The sequence below is a fragment of the Salvelinus sp. IW2-2015 genome, unplaced genomic scaffold, assembly GCF_002910315.2.
Source record: "Salvelinus sp. IW2-2015 unplaced genomic scaffold, ASM291031v2 Un_scaffold3927, whole genome shotgun sequence".
Taxonomy (NCBI): Eukaryota; Metazoa; Chordata; class Actinopteri; order Salmoniformes; family Salmonidae; genus Salvelinus; species Salvelinus sp. IW2-2015.
The window spans coordinates 47,155-54,585 of NW_019945201.1; the positions used below are offsets into that span (position 1 = coordinate 47,155).

General features: G+C 40.5%; 1 long non-coding RNA gene across 1 annotated transcript; it reads left to right on the plus strand.

Moving 5' to 3' along the window:
* Positions 1–6,580: 6,580 nt before the first annotated feature.
* LOC112076691 (uncharacterized) lies at positions 6,581–7,178 on the plus strand. The gene is made up of 4 exons (XR_002895243.2): positions 6,581–6,666; positions 6,828–6,846; positions 6,953–6,984; positions 7,089–7,178. It is a non-coding gene; the product is annotated as an uncharacterized lncRNA (long non-coding RNA).
* The last annotated feature ends 253 nt before the right edge of the window (positions 7,179–7,431 follow it).

Here is a 7,431-nt window from a genome sequence, read left to right on the forward strand (position 1 = left end):
AAATATACATACACATTATGTTTTGTTTCGAAAAATGTGGCATATTTAGAGCTGAAATCCGTGGTTATACAAACGTCAGCCGCCAAGACGCACCATAACGTCGCCTAAACCCGTTACTATCAGCAAACTCTTTTTGACACAGAATCGTCCGCGCGCACATAATTACTCTATTAGACTTTCTCCCTATCCTCCTGACCCAAATAGCCATCATTCATCAAACACCTTACACATACACACCAACACAACTATGTTGCCTAATACGGAAACGATAGCATCCAATTCAGTTCTTTTAATCGACATTGCAAAGTGGTCTCAGAAATTCTTATAAGACATCATCTTCATTCACGACATACAGCACTTAGTCCTATGGTAAGGGCGGACAGAACACACAACAGAACCTGAGCGCAACAAGCCTACTCAGCTACACAGTCGTCGGGCGATGCGACGTATACTCGACAAACGACATCACACATAGAATCTGGTTCCTACTTTTGCTGATCGTTCCATTCAGAATGTTAGACATAAGGGCTCCCTTATGGTCCAGAAACCGCGTTGTTTTGATTCAGAACGTCCCTTCTCCCTCTGCAATACGCAAGCACACTGCCACCGAGCGCTAAGCGCTCATCCAACTGTATACAAAGTCAAGACAACGCAACAACGACCGCATGTCCCAATAAAGGTCACTGATCTAATGAAACACTCCCAAACATAACTATGAAAAAAACATTACTTGCAGGATAGATATCTGTAACATGATACCAAAATAACAATCAAACCACGGAGCTCGCATGATCTCGCCCCATAACGACGGGTTTTCCACTGAGGCAATAGACCAGTCCCTCCAGCGCTTGCAGAAAATACAGAACAATGTGTACCTTGTGTCCAAGAAGGGCTTGATTATTTTATTTTGTATATATAACCTTATTAACCAGGCAGGCAAATTGGCCAGAACACGAGTCTTCTGCTTACAAGTCGATCCCTGCCCAAATAACAGCAAAGCGACGTTCGACACATACAACAACACATAGGTTACACATGGACAGTAAACAAACAGATAGTCAATTAATACAGTGAAAAAAATAAAAAAATAAGTCTATATACAATCCCGGTGAGCAAGTGAGCGTTGAGATAAGTACGGGTGCAAGGCAAAAAAGAAAACTATATGTGTAATAAATAAATACAACAATCATTCAAACAGGCCCATGAGAGAGGCAAGTGAGTCACCAAAAAACCAACAGCACAGATAAAATACAATAAACATCTTTAATAAACAAAGATGTGACCATGCAAGCCCTTGGTTTCACAGTATGGAAGAAAGTGCATACCCAGCCTAGAGGGGACAGAACAATAATGGAGGTGACAACAGGCAGCAAAAGAACAAAAATTAATACATCATACAACTACATAGGGTAAAGACAGCGTAGTTGTTTGGCCCTAAATTGTAGATGGTTCATGTACCAGCTGACTCAAAGGTGAATCTATGAGCCTGCACCCCCTGACAGCTGGCTGTGTTAACCCGAGCTCTACGTGCGAGGGACAGATAGGTGTTTCCAGTTCCAGAGACATTTTCTGATAGTTCGTTCCAGTCATTGCATAGGCAGAGGAAACTAGAGAAGGATGGACGGCGGCTCCAAACGGAGAACTTGGTTAGTTGGCCCTAAAGGCGATACACACCTCCACATGACCTAGTAGAGAGTATACCTTGCTTGGAGCGCACACACGCACCCCACCACCATCGACATGCGTTGACTACAGCGTAGGTGCTACGCTAGCAAAGCCTTAATGGGCAACCCAGCGGCAGCTGACGCATAAGGGGACACTCCTACCTCACAGCCGTCCTTTGTAGATGACCCTGAACACGTGAGGCGCTTTGCGCCGACGAGTATGCGAAGCGAGCAGGCCAGCCAACGAGAGGTTACAGTCGCACAGTGGTGGATCTTATATATGGGCTTTGGTTGACAAACCGGATGGCACTTATAAGACTGCATTCCAATTTATCTGCATAGGTTTTGGAGGGCATTTTCGTAATACCATCACCTGAAGTCAGAGGATTAGCATGGTCCAGTTTACAAGGCGTATGTTTGGCAACAGACAATGAGGGGTCAAGGATCTTTGTTGCGGCAATAGGAACCATTCTTACGATTTGACTTCTTGGATTGGACCGATGTTAGATTGTGAAGCCATCCTGGAAGGCGACACGCAACGTCTTACAGTCTAATGGAAATGTTTTTGGGGGATTCAGTTCATTTGCATGGCAAAGAGGGACTTTGCAATTAATTGGAATTCATCTGATCACTCTTCATAACATTCTGGCGTATATGCAAATTGCCATCATACAAACTGAGGCAGCAGACTTTGTGAAAATTAATATTGTGTCATTCTCAACTTTTGGCCACGACTGTACATATTAACTAACCGGTGCCTTGCTCATTGACTCTGCACCAGTACACCCCTGTATATTGTCTCGCTATTGTTATTTTACTGCTGCTCTTAATTACGTGTTACTTTATTTCTTATTCATATTTTTTTTAAACTGCATTGCTGGTTAGGTGCTCATAAGTAAGTATTTCTCTGTCTAACGTCAACACATGTTGTATTCGGCGCATGGGACTTATACAATTTGATACAAAAAGGATTCTCTGTCCTTTCGTAAAAGATCCCACAAAATAAATTTTTGTCCATTTGTGGGTTCGATTACAGGCTCAAAATGGCTCTACAGCAGGTTTTTAATCAAGGATCTCTCTGTACAAGCAAGCAAAATAGTCCATGCAATAAGTGAAAGGCAATCATTGTAAACACACAGCACACATGATTAAACGGCATAATAAATAGGCATTATGTCAAATAAGACATGCTGATTCGTAATATAAAGATAATGGCAGGCTCTAGTTTAGTAAGAGTCAGTGTCACTTGTGATATATACATTATATTCAAAGAGTGATGCAAAAAGGAGTCTCTGTCCTTTCCTAACAGATCCAAAACCAGACATTACAGTCCATTTTGATGGGTACTTCAAAGTCATCTGTTTGATTCCTGGATCCGTCAGTCCTGACACCACCTGTAACCTGTATGTTGGAGAGGAGAGTCAGCCATCCTTCACAGCAAAGATCATGAAGAGAAAATCCACCTCAGCATCCGGACAGCAGTTCTGTCAATTCACTCCAAAACATAGTGATCTGATCAGTCGTCTACAGTCAGTGAGGCGTAAGGAGGTGAGCNTTTTGTTTTGATCTGGGAAAGCTTTAACACGTGAGTTCATTTCTGCTAAACAAATCTATTCTAGGGCTTGCAGGTCTTCTCTCATGATTCTGCACTTTCATCTATCTTTGTGCCTTTAGCATCTTTTTTTTGATTATGATTCTATATCTTGGTTCTATTTTTCTGACCATACATACTTACTATACTCTCCAATCATTTCAATCATTTCCCCTAAATGATTTTTAGATCTGGTGTTGGAGTTCCCAGTGATCCAAAACTAAGATTATTCCCTTTCAGCAGTGTTTTAAGGTCTCCTTACTACTATTCCTGTTTTTATTGGCTTTGTCGAATTGTGTCTGTGGGTCTTGCTATCTTTGTTCATCTTTAGGCAGGACAAGATTTGGCTAAATAGGTCTGGTGGTATTATTTTATAATTAAGTATATTGGTGATGCAAGAAGTACACTTGTATCAAAGTAAAAAACATTTAATATATAATTGTTTCGTCAGAAGGATTTGCGAGTTGTGGACTCGGACTATTCTGTGGTTTGAGCTACTTAATCAATAATAAGGTGGCTTCGCGCTATATGCGTTCGCGATTGTAAAGTTGCAGCTTGAATGTAATCCGTATAAGTGTGTTCCTATAACATGTTGAGCTACATGCTGTTTGATTGTGTTTGAATACATTGCAGCGGCTGCATGATGAAACTCTTATGGGATGAGCTTGGAAAACGTTGCGTTGAAAGGCAGTGAGCTCTGCTTTGTTTTTTACAGCAGGCTGTACGACGGACGTCATGAATCGCCGTCCCTCCTCATTCACATTACTGACAGCACTGAGTATATTTGGCACTCGAATCATTGTCGGCATGGCCTGCATGTTGCCTTGTATTTGGCAGTCTTTAAAAAAATCCATGCTTTTGCGGCCGGAGCTGCTGCTTGCCGCCTCGTCTCTGCCTGAGTGCATGCATGCGCTATCCCGAGCACCTCGATCTCATATGGCTCTGTCACCGGTGAATCGATCGTTTTTCTGATTTCAGACTACAAGGTTAAAACAGACACCAACAGGGACGCAACTGTTGCGCCCTTAGCCGCAATTCCGAGGTGCACTGATTCTTTGATACTTAGAAGAACTGTCCACTGTGTCAGTCCCTTAACAAGATGAGTAGGCCTAACGAACAGCAAAGCACTAGCCCATGTCAATCTACTATCCCCCGTAGTACAAAAATCGACCTATTCTATTCTGTGCGATAAATAAATATTCCAGACATAGTCTGGGACAGTTGTGGGATGCGATAGATCCCAAATGAATACAACAACAGTGGAAACATGGTAGTAGGCTGTAAGTGGGAATGCTCCATTAGTGGAAAACACCATTATCAAAAGTGACCKCAAATGYAATTATGCATGTAATGCTTTTATTTTAACCTGMATTTYTATGGTGAAAATGAGCTTCCCCAAACTTCCAGTTAGGCTTTACATTTTAAGCAATTTTAAGAAGTTATTTGGCCACTTTAGTTGTGATACAAACCTTATTAAAACATATAGGCCTATGGGCTAGGCTACATGAGATGAGYGACYATGATTCAAACAAGTCACAAAAAAAAGGCATTGTTTCTTATGCTGGGCATCGTTCACAAGTGATAATATATMATTCACAAGYGATAGGCTAATATTGTCACCCATCAGACTATTCTTGATTTAACCTTGTCTTTACATACWGTATAGTAAACAATATATGTGTGACATTTGTTTTGATTTAGAATKAACCATTATCATGCAACTGCCTCAAAACAGGGGCAGCGGGAAAAAACAAATGTCATCTATGCACTTAAATAGTGAACGGAGGACGCTTTCCCCCGTGGTTTATTTTCATGTCAGCCAGGTAGGCTATACTCACGTTGTAAATATAAGCAATGTAATAATTATTAGGAAAGTTAAGTAATAAATATAGTAGGCCTAGCCTATAGAAAGCTGATGGGATCYTCCTCTTTTTATTAGCGGCCATCACTSTGTTTTCTCCCGCAATTGCATAGCCTATAGAAATGTTGCGCAACATGAGCACATGGGCTCTCATGAAGTGTTTGAATTAGATTTTTGATTACATTTGCTTTGATGTCAGAGTGATTAGAGGGACAATAGAGTGCTATTTGGTAGGCTACTAATGACCAGCAGCAGCATCAGAGCTTGGAGAAGCCTAATTAAAGTGACTAAACGGTCACGTGGAATTTGACTATCTTTATTGATCCGTGACCGCCGGTGTTGCTGTAAGTGGTCACTGCAACAGACCTAGCACTGCTGTTATTTTTATAGCAGAGCTCCTTATAGCAGTATAAAAGACCCTGGTCCTACTTTGTCTCTTTAGCATGACAGTGAGTTCTACAACAGTGTATTGGTCCTCTAAGGACCGTCTTTTCAAGTACTGTTTCCGATTATACATTCAGTCAAAGGTCTGGGTTTAACAATAATGTGCCACATTATAATGTGGTGAACATGTCATTTTTCTGTTGACTGGATTGTGTTGTTTTCTAACAAATGATGAATACCTTAATTATTGTGTAATCAGATACACAATTACCTTGTGCTTGTATTGCTTCCCAGCAGGTTTGACTGTTAGTTCTACTTTGACCCAAACACCCAGTGAGACCAACTACCAATAGTCCCACTAAATGTAACTTAATTTGCAGTTTACATTTCTGTTCTCATAAAATTCACTAAAGCTCTGAGCGGTTACTGATATACCTTATCATAGCTGCTTGTAATTTCAGTCCAGATTTGTGTACTTTTAGTCCATCTTATTTGTAGGTATGTGTACTCTACTTCTCCTTTCTGCTAAATTATTGACTTTCTGGTGTAATGAGTTCTCTTCTCACCAGGTTTGACCTCTCCTTTGACCCCCAGTACAGCAGTGAATCCTACATCAGGTGTGTTAGTCATCTTTCTCTTGTTAGCAGGAGAACCTAAACAAATAGAATTGATTTATCTACCATTGTTTTTATAAAAAAAAAGACCCTATTCATAAAAAGAGAATGATATTTCATTAATTAATCAACCCATATAGATACCTTTATTTTGTATAATCAGATCCAATGACTTTGCTTTGCATCAGGATCGACTACTAGTTCTACTTTGACAACTGACACTCCAAAGAGTCCACATGATTTTAGTTTAGTGTCGTAACAAATTGTTTGTATGTTAACTGTTATTTAACAGTCTCTCTCTTGCATGTGCCCATCCATCTCTAGCTGACTAATTGTCTTTTCTAGACAAATGAAAAACAGAGACATACCACCTCACAATATAAATGTAGATATCTTTTAGAATGTAGTATTGACCCTCTGAATACAACTAATGTCCTTCCCAATGTCACCAAACAGAAACAGCTGTGAGATTATGGCAGGGAGCAGGGTGTGGCTTCTGGAGGGGGCGTGTTCCTGATGGGATTGACAGCGTCTATCTCTGGAGGAGGACCAGTGAGTACTTCTGATTCTGAAAACAAAATAATTTGCAAACATTTTCCTTTTCATATTAATGTAAGTGCCATTGACATGGATTAATCTTTCAACTGCTTTTTGGACAATTATGTAGGGTAGGCTATATTGAATATAATTAATTTAGCCTAATTGGTTTTCAGAGAAGAACAATTCTCAGAGGTAAGAATTCCCTTGTGAATATGATGCAGATTGTATCAACCTTTAGTTCTGTATTGTCCATGATGAATGTTCTTACCACAACCTTCTTATACTTTATGTTGTACAGACCTACAGCCAGACAGGATGATCACAGCCAATGTATGTTCCAAACAAAATACATCAAACACTGCACACACTACTAACACAACTACACACATGCATGTACAAACACAAATTGTCATTCAATTTTGTTTATGTTGTAGGTGATTTGGTGATGGGAGCTGTGAGCTGTGCAGGCACGTTGGCCTTAAAGGATTCTGGGAACTATTCTTTCATCCCACTGTACCGTCCACGTTACTGCCCTCAGGTGAGTTTGTATCAGATTGTCGTCTGTCCCGGTTTTCCCGACCTGGGACTGGAATTTGGGAAACTCAGCACAATAAATCTTTGTCACTCAATGTCAACGTACTAACTTAAAACATCATATAAGGTGTTTGACAGAGCATCTTGAAAGCGTGAGATCGGAGCTGTAAGTCTACAAGGTGGTTTGAGACAGGAAGAGAAGTGTGAAGTGACATTAAGCACAGCAAAGTAATAACACAACCA